Here is a 14,047-nt window from a genome sequence, read left to right as displayed (position 1 = left end):
CTCAGTGAGGGCCAGCGCTATTTATCCTGCCAGACGCTGACACTAGAGCTGCCCACGCTGTTGGAAACTTATGGAACTACATAACCTGTTGGACACTTGCTGATCTTCAGCGTCTGTGCAATAAAACATTACAGTTGCATTAGGCGTGCTGTCGATGACCCAGTTTTTCCTTGTTAAACTCAAAGATGTTTCTAGGCACTATGAACACCAATTTTTATACAACAGGGGCCTCATTTATAAAATCTAGAAACAATCTTAAATGTGTTTTTAGATCATTTTGCATAAGTGCGGTTCAGAGAAAATGAATGTGCACAAAAACCCAAGTTTACACCTCTCGAACTTGTGCACAGCTGACTGCTGTCAGATCTCCTCCTTATAAATGCCCCTAATTAATATAACTAACATATATAAGAGCACACAAGCACAAAGAAAAAATGACAAGCACAAAAACCATAGAGGAATTCTAGAAGTCTCCTTAATCCTGGACTAGGCCGTATCCCGAGCAGATGCTGTGGTGTTCATGGAGGAGTGGAGAGCATGAGACTGCTTCCTAAAAGTCCCCAGTGACAGATGAGTCTCTGCAGTGATGACGTAGGCCAGCCTATTCAACCGCCGTTGACCTACTCTCACCTGCAGCTTCTCCACGATGGACATCCAGTGTTTTTCAGCCTCCAGCACCTAGACTGCAGCTCTGCACAAGATGTTTGACCAAAGGAGAAAAGGTCTTGTCCAACTGAGCCCTTTCTCTCAAGGGCTTTCTTTCCTTTACTATTATCAATTGGTGAAGTTTTGTTCCTTGCCAATGGCTTGCTTTGTTGGGGCTTGTGAAGCTGCACATCGATGGATTTCCTCTTCAGTGTTTGGACTTTCAGCAGTGAAAATCAAACCACGTTGAACTGAACTAAACTGAACTTTAACTCTGAAAACTGGACTGACACAGTTTCAATTTACTAGAACTTTAATATTAACCTGCTTTACATTGTAAAAGCGCTATAGTAATAAAGATTAATTGAATTGATATGAACAAAAAAGTTTTTAGAGTCTGAAACTGAGGTCCTGCTGGCTGAGGGAGAGGACTGTTTGGGGACACTTTTCAGTTTCAAGTTTCAGTCATCTTATAAAAAGTGAGCATTCTAGTAATAAAATGACTAACTATGGCAACAAATAAAAAGGCTGTCATTACATTTTGCAAAACTTAAAAAAAAAACATTATAGAAAGAATTAAAGAAATTGAAAAACTTTTTAAAAAAATTATAGAAAAAAATTGCAGAATAGCACTACTCATACTTCAGCCTCCACATCAAAGTTCCTAAAAACAAAATAGGTCAAGGTGCTCCAGGATTGGCAAGCCCAGTCACCAGACATGGACATTATTGAGCATGTCTGGGTCAAATGGAGGAGGCATTGAAGATCAATCTAAAGAATCTTGATGAACTCCGGGAGTCCTGCAAGAATGCTTTCTTTGCCATTCCAGATGAATTTATTAATAATTTAGTCCTTGCCGAGTTGTATGAATGCAGTCCTACAAGCTCATGGGAGTCATACACAATATGAATTATTTTTCCACTGCAACATTACTTTATATTCTATATTGTACATTATTTCTATTAAGTGACAAAGTCAGACCTTACTGTCCTAATTATATAATTAAAAGTCAAGGCATGATCATATTTTATTTTGGAAAAAAAAAGTGTAATCTAGAGGTCTTCACCTTTCGTATAAGCCAGTTCTGATACCAAATGATCAACTACTATTTGTTGTTCCTAAAACGTGAATAGGCGACAAGACTTTTGTCAGGTAGTGTACTGTAAAAACAAAAGACAATATTGTGAAGAATGCCTAATGTTTTCATAATTTCATATTTAAAACCATTTAGACCCTTGTAATGCCAGTGTTATTGCTTTATCTTTGTACATGGGCCTTTTTCATGGTTCATGTTAGAGGGGACACTTTTTGCAAGTCTCAAGTTTCATCTTATAAAAAGTGAGCCATTCTATTTTAAAATGACTAACTATGGCAACTAATAAAAGTTTAAGCTCCCAATTCTTTTTGTAAAACTTAAAAAAAAAAAAACATTATAGAAAGAAAAATTGGACATTTCATATCAAGAAAAAAAATTACATCATTATGAAAAAATTGCATATTGCTAATTACATTACTAATGCTGCTCAAATGTCTCATTAATATACTGACACAAAATATATATTTGTATTTATAGATGTGGTTGCACGGTGGCGCAGTAGGTAGCACATTCGCCTCACAGCAAAAAGGTTGCTGGTTTAAGCCTCGGCTGGGTCAGTTGGCGTTTCCGTGTGGAGTTTGCATGTTCTCCCCGCGTTCACATAGGTTTCCTTTGCATGCTCCGCTTTCCGCCACAGTCCAAAGAATGTGGTACAGGTGAATTGGGTAAGCTAAATTGTCTGTAGTGTATGTGTGTGAATAAGTGTGTATGGATGGTTCCCAGCAATAGGTTGCACATGGAAGGGCATCCGCTTTGTAAAACATGTGCTGGATAAGTTGACGGTTCATTCCGCTGTGGCGACTCCAGATTAATAAAGGGATTAAGCCGAAAAGAAAATGAATTAATGAATATTTATAGATGTAGATGACAAAAACAAAGTTTAAGGCTGATGTCTCTGTTCATTTAATTTTTATTTTACACATTCGAAATCAAGACATTGCAAATTGTCTTGTAAAATAAAATTTAAAAAACAACAACTTGGAATAAACTGTGTAGCCTATAATGTGAGTAAAGCACTCATCTCTGTTGCTTATGCTTTTATTAGATGGTCAAATAGCTGCAGCACTACAACTTTGGCACAAGAAAAAGTGTGCATGCATGCCTTGATCTGGTGGTAAGCAAATTTCCATGTTATAGGATTAGTTTTTTTATAAATAGGAACATTGCCGTGGATTTAAGTGTACACACACTTTAAAATCAAATCGTTAATGCATTAGTATTATAATTATGGAACAGCGCATTGTCCATGATCTTTACACTTGTTGCTTTTTTTCATTCATTCATTTTCTTTTCGGCTTAGTCCCTTTATTTAATCAGGGGTCGCCACAGTGGAATGAACCACCAACTTATCCAGCATATGTTTTACGCAGTGGATGGCCTTTCAGCCGCAACCCATCACTGGGAAACACCAATACACACTCTTTCACTACAGCCAATTTAGCTTATTCAATTCACCTATAGTGCATGTCTTTTGACTGTGGGGGAAACCGGAACACCCGGAGGAAACCCATGCCAACACTGGGAGAACAAACAAACTTCACACAGAAATGCCAACTGGTCTTGCTGGGACTCAAACCAGCGACCTTCTTGCTGTGAGGCAACAGTGCTACCCACTGCACCACCGTGATGCCCTGTTGCTTTTTTTCTAGATTTTTTTCCTATACATTTTTAAAAATATTATTATTGAAGAAATACCACAGTAGACTCCATCTTAAAAATCTTAAAGTTAACTTATGAATGGTGGTGAACTGGAGTCAACTAGATTTTTGGTCACCTGGTCAACTAAAACTATTTTTTCTCTTGTCTAAATGAGTTCTTGGTTTCGTGGGTAAGGTGGGACATGGAGTTGGCACTGTTCAACCAACAGGTCGGGCATCTCTGTATGTCTGTTTGGCTTTTTGCTGTTACTGCTGTGAATCTACACCGATTCCTGATGCCAAAGTCATTCATGCCAGCTACCCTACCAAGCGGAAACACAGATCTATTTATAAATAAACACATGGGTGCCATTGTGGATTTTACACATTTGTAACCTAAAGGCATTTTAAGTCATAAGTTTTTGAATTGAGCTGATTTGTGAAATGTTGATTAGTTTCTAGTATTTCTAGTATGTTGGCTTAATAGTCGAGCACCCTCGGAAGTTGGAACACCAGTCATTCAAAGTTCTACACATTCTTTCTCCCTTTTTTAAAACCGTAATGAAACAGAATATATTTACTTCCATATTGGGATGTACAGATTATAAAAAAGATACAAATGCTGGTGGAGACTTGACTAAATAAATCGAAGCATATACATAAAAAAACTTATGAATATAATAAAATATAAAATAAGTATAAAAATAGTTCTCAACATAACTATAATGATTAAGACAAAAACAATATCATTGGAATATAATCATTGACAGCCAATGAGATTCAAGTTTGCTTTTTTAAAGCAGTGTTTCTCAACCATGTTTCTTTAGCACCACTGACACTGCATGTTTTGGATGTCTCCTTTGTCACACCCTTTACAGGTTCCTCAGGCTGCGTCCGAAACCGCATACTTCCATACTATACAGTACGCTAAAATCAGTATGCGAGCCGAGTAGTATGTCCGAATTAATAGAATTCGAAAATCAGTATGCGAGAAGTACCCGAATGACGTTTTACTTCCGGCGAGATTCTGAAGTGCACATCCCATGCACCCTGCGCTATCCCATGATGCCCCGCGAGAGAATTCATGAAATGGAGTTTGCCGACGCAACTGACACAGGTAGATCACATGACCATGACAAAATGGTGGGTGTAGTACGTCCGAACTCCATTCATACTTCTCACATTCATACTGTATAGAACATACATTTCTAACGGCAGAGTAGTACGTTTAAATTCAAATGCAGTACCTACTGAGTAGTTGGCGGTTTCGGATGCAGCCCCTGTCTTTGCTAATGAGCTTATGAATCAGGTGCGTTTGGTTAGGGAGACATAGAAAATACTCAGAGCTGGTGGTCCTCCAGGGTCCTCCAAAATCATTCTACATAATATTAAACGCTCTATTTTAAAGATCTAAGCGCAAAGTCTAAAGCGTAGGGTGCAAAAGCATTGAGGGCGTGTCCGAATCCACTTTTGCTATTTTAAGGATGTAAAAAATTGCTATTTACATGCCGGATTTTATAAGTGGAAGAATTATAGTGAGAAAACAGTTAAACAGATCATTTGCAGCGCAATGACAAAGAATAAGCCTCCTCCAATCTGCCTTTACTTTCACTTTCTCTCTTTCGTGGATAAGGAAGCGGCGTTGTAGGCTATGCACAGACATTCATTAGCCTACGTAATTAATTTCATTTGTTAAGCACAAAGATTTGTTTCAAAACTATTTCTAAATTCAGTTCTAATTTTCAGCAAACAAATAAATAAACAATAATAACAAAGTGTGGTCCAAAAACTGAGTTATTACCAAACACACATGCTTTGTCCCATATGGTCCAAAACCTGACAGATGGACAAATCTAAGCTTGTTTTTAATAAAACAAATATAAATATGCATATAATAAATACTAAAATGAATACTAATATTAATAATAACATTATACAAAAGCAAGTTATCATGAATAAATTAAAAATAGCCCCTCGAGATGAAGAAGGCATAAAGGCAGTGGCTTTTTATATTTATGTAGAAAGTAATAATTTTTGTAATATTTTAATCCTTTAATTCTTTTTCATTTGTAAAGATATTTGCATGTTGCTGTACATTCTGTGTTTATTAAGCAATGTGTAAGCAAGGCGCACAACTAACGCACTCTGCACTAGCCTTTAGACCTGCTTTTAGCTGATCTACTGTGTGGTCTATTTTAGTTACTCAAAATAGCAATGCGCCAACAATGCACCTTAACACCTCTTTTCTAGACCGAAACACCCATGAGTCCACAAAGTGGCGCAAATGGATTTGCTTTATAAACAATGTGGTGGAAAACGGGAAAATTAAGGTTGTGTTAGTTTATAAATAGCAACACATCGGGGCAAGCACGTCTTGCGCCTTTTTGCTCCGGGTGTATGATAGGGCCCTAATTCTGTTTCCACTGCACCATGACTTTATTTTCTATAATGTACATTATTTCTGTTAAGTGACAAAGTCCGACCTTACTGTCCTAATTAAATAATTAAAAAACAAGGCATGATCATATTTTATTTAGGTAAAATAAGCGTAATTTAGAGGCCTTCACCTTTCATATAAACCAATCAAACAATATTGTGAAGAATGCCTAACACTTTCATAATTTCATATTTAAAACCATTAACCATTGTAATTCCAGTGTTATTGCTTTATCTTTGTCAATGGGCCTTTTTCATGGTTCATGTTGACACGTCACCTCAAATACTCCCCCAGAATCTGTTCAGGTCATCAGAGCGCAAGAAAGAGAGGGAGAGAGAAAGAAAGTGGGAGTGCAGCAAGAGGAGATGTTGACATTTGCAATTTTCCATGCATAGACCCCCCCCCCCCTTCCTCAAGAGTGTTACATAAGCAAAAATGTCAACTACAGACTGAGAAAGGAAGATTGTGTGTTGTTTTTTAAATGAGGACAAAGAAAGAACTTTTAGATGGTTGCTGTATGCTTTATTTAAGGGTACAGTATGGTAAAGAAAAATTTAAGTTTACCATTTACATTGACCTTCAATTATTACTAACCTGATGTGTGTGATTGTAAGTGATTGTAAACAAAGGCCTTAAGCGGTGTGAGAGAATGAAGACAGCATACTTTCACACACTCTTACTCATTTAAATGACTAACTGGTGAGGTCATGAGAAAATAGTTTTTCTTTCTCACTCTTGATCGTCTTACTCCCCTTGTTTCTGTCTATTCCCATCTCTCTTGCGATCTTGACATGCTTACTAAATAGGCGACAGAAATCCCTCTCAAAGGCTTTGGCACTAGCCTTCAAATGGGCGGAAGGAGAAACACACTCTTACTGTCACATTTTCTCATCTTCACTCCATTATACCATGTGTTTTGTGTTATTTTTCTTTCAGCGTCTCACTTTCCCCCAACCTCTCTTTTCTGTTAGGTGACCCTTTTGCAAAGAGTTATGCAAATCAAAACAATTGTTTGTTTTTCTCTTGTAGACTCTCTCCTGCTCTGTTTTTGAGGGCTAACAGGGGTTTTATTTGTATAATATTATATATATTTGTATGTTCATGATTTAGTTTATTTAGTTAATAAGAATCCAGTCAATGCACTGAAATTAAACTGGTGGGAACTTACATGAGAATTGGATCAAATTCTTAAACCTCACGTGAAGTATACGTGAGAAATGATTCATGCATACACTGGCATCTCCGGGGGGACTGTGTGAATAAATAAATGGTAGAAGGACAGGAAGTGATTCAAGTGGATCAGACAGAGGGTTCTCTGTTTTACATGGCTTTTGAGATGTTCCAAAATGGCAGCCTCTTTACATTGCTTCTTGGCAACTGTGTGTGTGTCTGTTAGCGGTTGATGTGTGACTTGCATTTAATTAACAGAGAGGAGGAATTAAACCACGAATACCCATGGAAACAGAATTTCACACTGTCAGTCAAAGTAAAGCAGATGCTAAAAGACATTCAGAAAAAAAGACTATTTATTTCAGTTCTTTGGTAGTGATTGCTAAAGATTAATTAAAATGAGCTTTATACACAAACTGGGCCAACAAGAAATGTGCCATGTACAGTGCATCAAAATTCTACACACAATACCCCATAATGACAATGTGAAAGAAGATTTTGTGAAATGTTCAATAGGATTTAGCTCTGGGCTCTGGCTGGGCCACTCAAGGACATACATCGAGTTGTTGTGAAGCCACTCCATTGATATTTTGGTGGTGTTCTTTGGGTAATTGTCCTGCTGGAAGATGAACCGTCACCCCAGTCTGAGGTCAAGAGCACTCTGAAGCAGGTTTTCATTCAGGATGCCTCTGTACATTGATGCATTCACCTTTCCCTTTATCCTAACTGGTATTCCAGTTCCTGATGCTGAAAAACATCCCCACAGCATGATGCTGCCACCACCATGCTTCACTGTAGGGATGGTATTAGCCTGGTGATGAGCGGTGCCTGGTTTTCTCCAAACGTTTAGTCTCATCAGACCAGAGAATTTGGTTTCAGATGCCTTTTAGCCAATTTCAGGTGGGCTGCCATGTGCTCTTTACTAAGAAGTGGCTTCCATATGGCCACTGAACCATACAGGCCTGACTGATGGATTGCTGCACATGTGGTTTTTCTTTTGTAAGGTTCTCCTCTCTCCACAGAAGAAGGCTGGAGCTTAGACAGAGTGACCATCAGGTTACTGATTACCTCCCTGACTAAGGTCTACAGACAATTCCTTTGTCTTCATGCTTGGTTTGTGCTTTGACATGCACCGTCAACCCTGGGACCTTATATAGACAGGTGTATGCCTTTTCAAATCATGTCCAATCAACTGAATTTACCACAGGTGTACTCCAATTAAGCTGCTGAAACATCTCAAGAATGATCAGTGGAAACAGAATGTACCTGAGCTCAATTTAGAGCTTTATGGCAAAGGCTTTGAATATGTACGTGATTTTTCAGTTTTTTTATTTTTAATACATTTGCAATCATTTCAAATGTCATTATGGAGTATTGTGTGTAAATAAATGAATTTTATCCATTTTGGAATAAGGCTGTAACATAAAAAAATGTGGAAAAAGTGAAGCGCTATGAATGCTTTCAGTATGCACTGTAAATTTTTTGTTTTAATGCTTATTCATCAGTAACCGTTGACTACTTTCATTTATTGTATTTACAGCAAGGAACCCTAAAAATGTCCAGATGTGTCCATAAAATCAGTCTATAATAAAATTTCAAATGAAGAAAAACACGTTCAAACGTACAGCTTTTACGGTATTAAAGGATTAGTTCACCCAAAAAATGAAAATTACTCACCCTCATGTCGTTTCAATCCCCTGAGACATCTGTTCATCTTTGAAACACAAATTAAGATGTTTTAGATGACAAATAGACATCTCCATAGACAGCAATGGTCCTGAGACATTCAAAGTCCAGAAAAACAACAAAAACCTTTGTCAAAACATTCGGTAACACTTTTTTGATGGTTTGTGTGAGTATTAGTAGATTGTCTGCTTAATATCTGTTGATACTGCTCCTTCAAAAGACATTTAACTGACTATAAGAATAAGTACAAGTCAACTTACACTAACCCTAACCCCACCCTAACAGTCTATTTATAATCTAGTAAGAATTTGTTGACATGTACAGTAGATGCAGTGTAACTTAAATTCAACAAACGGACCATCAAAATAAAGTGTGACCGAACATTTCATGTGACTTCAGTGGTTCAACTAATCATATGAAGCTCCAAGAACACTTTAAAAAACAAAACTGTAAACATTTCTTTCCTGAAGTTGGATTAGATGTGCGTTCACTATGAATGACATATTATATTGCTCTCTTGTTGTGGTACATTTGAATTAACATGAAAACGTTAATAGATTAAAGTGCTCTTATTAGGGATTTTAAAAGTTTCATATTTTTGTTTTGGGAGCTGATGTGCATGCAAGGCTGATAAACACTTTCCTTGTCTTATAATATGAAATAATTATTAATTAATAATTCTATATTATATTCATTCATTCATTCATTCATTCATTCATTCATTCATTCATTCATTCATTCATTTTCGGCTTAGTCCCTTTATTAATCAGGAGTCTCCACAGAGGAATGAACCACCAACCGGCGCTGGTTTGAGTAATTTGGCCGTAGTGTATAAGTGTGTGTTTGAATGTGTATGGGTGTTTCCCAGTGCTGGGTTGCGGCTGGAAGGGCATCAGCTGCGTAAAACATACCGGAATTGTTGGCGGTTCATTCCACTGTGACGATCCCCTGATAAAATAAGAGACTAAGCCAAGGACTTCCACATGATTTGTTCAGGGATACATTTTTGACTTTTTTGATGCTAATCTGCTGTAATTGGGACAATGTTGTGATTGGTCCTCTGCATATGGCGCGTGCCAGAAACAGAATGCCCATCAAGGCTCATTAAGTGTTGAAGCAGCAAGCAGCCATGATCCTGAGTATACGTGTGAGTGCAACGCATGAATGTATTGATTTTGTTACAACCCTGCTTTAGGGTCAAGGACGTAATATAAAAAAAAACACTGGACAAATAAAAATCCTTTTTAATCGCTTTTAAGAACCCTTGGAGTCGGGTCCATTTATTTATTTATTTATTTTATTTTTATTTTTTAAACACCCAAAATGTGAAGCCAAATACCTCGGAGAGGACCCACAGAAAAATAATAGACAAAAATATATCCCCTAACCAACCCCTGATGCTTCTCATCGTGTTGTATGTAAAGTACAATATTTACAATAACAACAAACAAACTAAAAGCAAAATAACAAGGGCGAGGGGCGTGAATAAACAACAAACAAAAGTCAAAATTTACACACACGCAAAATGGGAATACACAACATTCTGCAACTGTATATGTTTTCTACAACACCAAACGCCAAGCAACACACCAGCCAACTCACTTTCCCACTCCATGCCCATTTCCCTTTTTTTAAAGATGCCATGGATCACTTCAGCCAGTCCCAGGGCTGTGTAATTAGGGCGGGGCCTCTGACACGGAAAAGAGAGAGAAAAAGACACTCACACAAACACCTGCAAACGCAACAATTTAGCACTGCAGTTTGTACAGTTTGTATTGCTGTATTCATCATCATAACTCCAAGTAATTACAAAGAAAGACAAACAAAACAACTGAAATTAATCGGTTTCATACAGCTGCACAGCACTCACCGTGTCCAGTGTGAAAGCCAATTTAGCTGCTTAAGCAGAGACCTACAAGCTGCACAGTGTGAACACACCACACACAACTAAATACACATTAATAATAAATACAAATTCCTGTCATTTTTGTGACATGATGCAATCCGTTCCCCTGGAATCTGCTTCAGTGTTTCAGGGAGGGGAGAAGTTTGTCCTGTGTCTGCTCAAGCAACAAGTATGTGGGCAATATTTCACCACAATGTCACAATGAAATGGCTAAAGACCCATTTGAAAGATCATTCATATTAATGGCTCTGAGTGGACTCTTTCCTTTTGAGAGTCAATCACTTTTTACATGATACACTTTCAGATTTAAAACTCAACTGGATGTTTTCTTTACATTGCATGAAGGGTCAATTTAAAAAATCTATATTGGGGCACTTTTACACAGTTTGTAAGCTTTTTATGAGTTCTTAACTGATAAAAAAAATACCATCATGTGTACTCACATGGCGTTGTTTTGGAAGTCTGATTTAAAATATATGCCAACAAGCCATTATGTTATATGTTTAGACTTATTTATATTCTTTGACAGTGTAATTGCTAAGCAGACAAGAACTAAATAACCTGTAAGTGAAACACCAGTATAGTGAACATAAAAAGAGTGTATTGGTATCATAAGATAATATTAGGCAATCAGAGATAAAAAAATAAGGAAAATGAAAGATATTTCATTGCATGTTCACATTTGAGGTCGATTGTATTAGATGGATTACAGCGTTAGGAATAAACGCTTCCAAGGGAGTTAGGCCAGTGAGATTTTCCAGTACTAAAGAGGAATCCCCATTGTGTGTTTATCTTTTGTGCGTTAAAGCTTCCCCGTCTCCAGACTGACCAATGCAAGTCTCAACCTACAGCCCTTAATCCTAATCTGAATCCCAATCCTGGCCCAGGTTCAGGGGGCTACATTAGTAAATCAGAGCTCCTAATCCAGCTACCACAAGCAGCTTTGCAAAGAAATCTGGAGCCTCGCGCACAGCAGTGTATAATTAAGCAGATTTGTCTGTTTGTGTGAGATAGACTATATATTTTGTCTTTTGTTCTCTCTCAGCATGTCTCTAGAGTTGAAGGCTTTGTGGTAGTAAGTGATTGTGATGATGAAGGTGTGACGTTTTTTCAGTTCAATTTATCATAAAGTCAAATCTTACAGTACATATTCAGATACTGTTTTCATGCAGCACTAGACACAAAAATGAATTTTAGTTCACCAACAGTGCATTTGTTTGATCAAAAGATATCCTTAAGTGGTTAAGTAATGAAAAATTACCATTTTAAATGACTGTTCTTTATTTTTAAAGGTCTCAATGTGTCATTTATTTGCCACCAGAGATAGGTTTTAAGATTTATCAGAGATAGATTTTTAGAAACCGTGAATTGAGTCTTCAATATGGTGGTCAGTGTCCAAATATTCATGGTCCTAACTGGACTAACTATATATATATACAGCTAGGTCTATAAATATTTTGACATTGACACAATTCTAACATTTTTGGCTCCATACACCAAGACAATGGATTTGAAATGAAACGAACAGGATGTGCTTTAAATGCTGACTGTCAGCTTTATTTGAGGGTATTACATCCAAATCAGGTGAACGATGTAGGGATTACAACAGTTTGCATATGTGCCTCCTACTTGTTAAGGTCCAAAAGTAATTGGACAATTGGCTTCTAAGCTGTTCCATGGCCCGGTGTGTTATTCTCTTGTTATCCCAATTACAATGAGCAGATAAAAGGTCCAGAGTTCATTTCAGAGTTCAAGTTTGCTATTTGCATTTGGAATCTGTTAGGCCCAATACCAATTCTATTTTTATACCCCTTCCCCTTGGCCCTTAAAACCGAGTGTGAAGCGGAAGGGCTTCAAAATTTACCCTAAAATGGGACACCAATACAACATCTGCACACATCATCATATGTCATCGCGATCTCATGCTTCATATGAAATCAGACGATCGTGACTGCTGTAGTTATTTCAGTTGTGTTATTTTTTGGTATTTATCTTCAGGAAATCACTGAAGGCAGGAATTATGTTATCATAACAATCTAATGTGGCAATAAGATCGTAACTGCACTGCGCATTTACAGAGTGGCCATATTCATCTATGTAAACACACCAAAAACAACATTACATTATAGCAGCTACTGTAAAAAGCTCATTCCTAGCCACTAGACTTTTCTGACAGGGTATTTAAGCATCATCGAGGGACAGAATGTTGTGGGACTGCTGTACAGGTGTTATTATTAGGGATTATAGATAGCGAAATTTAGCGGTTTTTATTTTAGCGTTTTTTTTTTAAGCATGATGGTAAAACACGAACACGGTTATGAATATATTAAAACATTTGCTTGTTTGTTGTAAAAATTCATAATAATGACAAAAAATACTAACTTGTGAATCTCCTTTTCTTCCGGGGGCAGCAATCCTGGCGCTGTGACTGGTGTATTCTGGGAATCTTTCTTACCCCTTGGTTTCGAGTGTGGTCCTGAAAAATCTTCATTCGAAGGGCTATTTACCGCTTCCCCTTAGCCCTATGCCTTCAAGTTAAAGAGAATTGGGACACCCTACCCCTTCACGCACAAACGCACAAAATGAGGGGTAAGGGGAAGGGGTAGAATTGGGATTGGGCCTTGCGGTCAACTTTCAGAGATCCAAAGAGCTTTCACTATCAATAAAGCAAGCCATCATTAGGCTAAAAAAACCCATCAGAGAGAAAACGAAAACATTAGGCGTGGCCAAAACAACTGTTTGGAACATTCTTAAAGAAAAAAAGATATGCACCAGTGAGCTTAGCAGCATCAAAATACCCAGAAAACAACTGTGGTGGATGACCAAAGAATTCTTTTCCTGGTGAAGAAAACACTCTTCACAACAGTTGGCCAGATCAAGAGCACTCTCCAGGTAGGTGTATGTGTGTCAGAGTCAACAATCAAGAGAAGACTTCACCAGAGTAAATACAGAGGGTTCACCAAAAGATGTAAACCATTGGTGAGCCTCAAAAACAGGAAGGCCAGATTACAGTTCTAAAAAAGCCTTTACACTGCTGGAACCACATCCTATGGACAGATGAGATCAAGATCAACTTGTACCAGAGTGATGGGAAGAGAAGAGTATGGAGTAGGAAAGGAACTGCTCATGATCCTAAGCAGTGAAACATGGTGGTAGTAGTGTCATGGCGTGGGCATGTATGGCTGTCAATGGAACTGGTTCTCTTGTATTTATTGATGATGTGACTGCTGACAAAAAGCAGCAGGATGTATTCCGAAGTGTTTCAGGCAATATTTTCTGCTCAAATTAAGCCAAATACTTCAGAACTCATTGGACGGTGCTTCACAGTGCAGATGGAGAATGACCCAAAGCATACTGAAGGTTTTTGAAGGGAAATGAGTGTAGTGTTATGCAATGGCCAAGTCAATCCCCTGACAATGTCTATGCATTCTAGACTTCAGGCTGTAATTGACTGCAAAGGTTTTGCAACC

The 14,047-nt window shown here is 37.7% G+C and overlaps 1 protein-coding gene across 4 annotated transcripts in view; it reads left to right on the top strand.

Annotated features, from left to right (window-relative positions):
• Nucleotides 1-14,047, top strand: part of cspg5b (chondroitin sulfate proteoglycan 5b) — a 104,367-nt gene that overhangs the window by 6,264 nt on the left and 84,056 nt on the right. The gene's annotated exons all lie outside the window — the stretch shown is intronic.

The sequence above is a fragment of the Danio aesculapii genome, chromosome 19 (genome assembly GCF_903798145.1).
Source record: "Danio aesculapii chromosome 19, fDanAes4.1, whole genome shotgun sequence".
NCBI lineage: Eukaryota > Metazoa > Chordata > Actinopteri > Cypriniformes > Danionidae > Danio > Danio aesculapii.
The sequence above is the reverse complement of the archived record's forward strand: the minus strand, read 5'-3'. Positions and strand labels throughout refer to the sequence as shown.